The sequence below is a fragment of the Diaphorina citri genome, unplaced genomic scaffold (genome assembly GCF_000475195.1).
Source record: "Diaphorina citri unplaced genomic scaffold, Diaci psyllid genome assembly version 1.1 scaffold66598, whole genome shotgun sequence".
Classification (NCBI taxonomy): domain Eukaryota; kingdom Metazoa; phylum Arthropoda; class Insecta; order Hemiptera; family Psyllidae; genus Diaphorina; species Diaphorina citri.
The window spans coordinates 1-403 of record NW_007443836.1 but is presented as its reverse complement, the minus strand read 5'-3'; the positions used below and the strand labels follow the sequence as shown (position 1 = coordinate 403).

General features: G+C 43.4%; 1 long non-coding RNA gene across 1 annotated transcript; it reads left to right on the top strand.

Annotated features, from left to right (window-relative positions):
- The first annotated feature begins 8 nt into the window (after nt 1-8).
- On the top strand, nt 9-346 carry LOC113473707. Its single transcript, XR_003395612.1, has 2 exons — nt 9-137; nt 308-346. It is a non-coding gene; the product is annotated as an uncharacterized LOC113473707 (long non-coding RNA).
- The last annotated feature ends 57 nt before the right edge of the window (nt 347-403 follow it).

The window sequence follows — 403 nt, the reverse complement described above, 5'->3', positions numbered from 1 at the left end:
GTCAGCAGGAGAGGGACCGGGTTCTGAATGAGTTCCGTATTGGGCGTGCTTCCATTCTGGTAAGTCACTACAACAAGAGTCAGCAGGAGAGGGACCGGGTTCTGAATGAGTTCCGTATTGGGCGTGCTTCCATTCTGGTAAGTCAGTACTGTTTGATAGAGGTAACTGTAACTGCTAAGGTCTAAGACCGTCCCGAAGGCGAAGAGAGAAGATAAGCAGGATAAGAGAAAGCCACCCGTTCCGAGAACAAACCTTAGCTGTTTATGATATTTTATTACCTATATTTATTATTATTCTATCTTATTAGGTGGCGACAGATGTGGCAGCGAGAGGTTTAGATGTGGATGATGTGAAGTTTGTCATCAACTATGATTATCCAAACAATTGTGAGGACTATATTCAT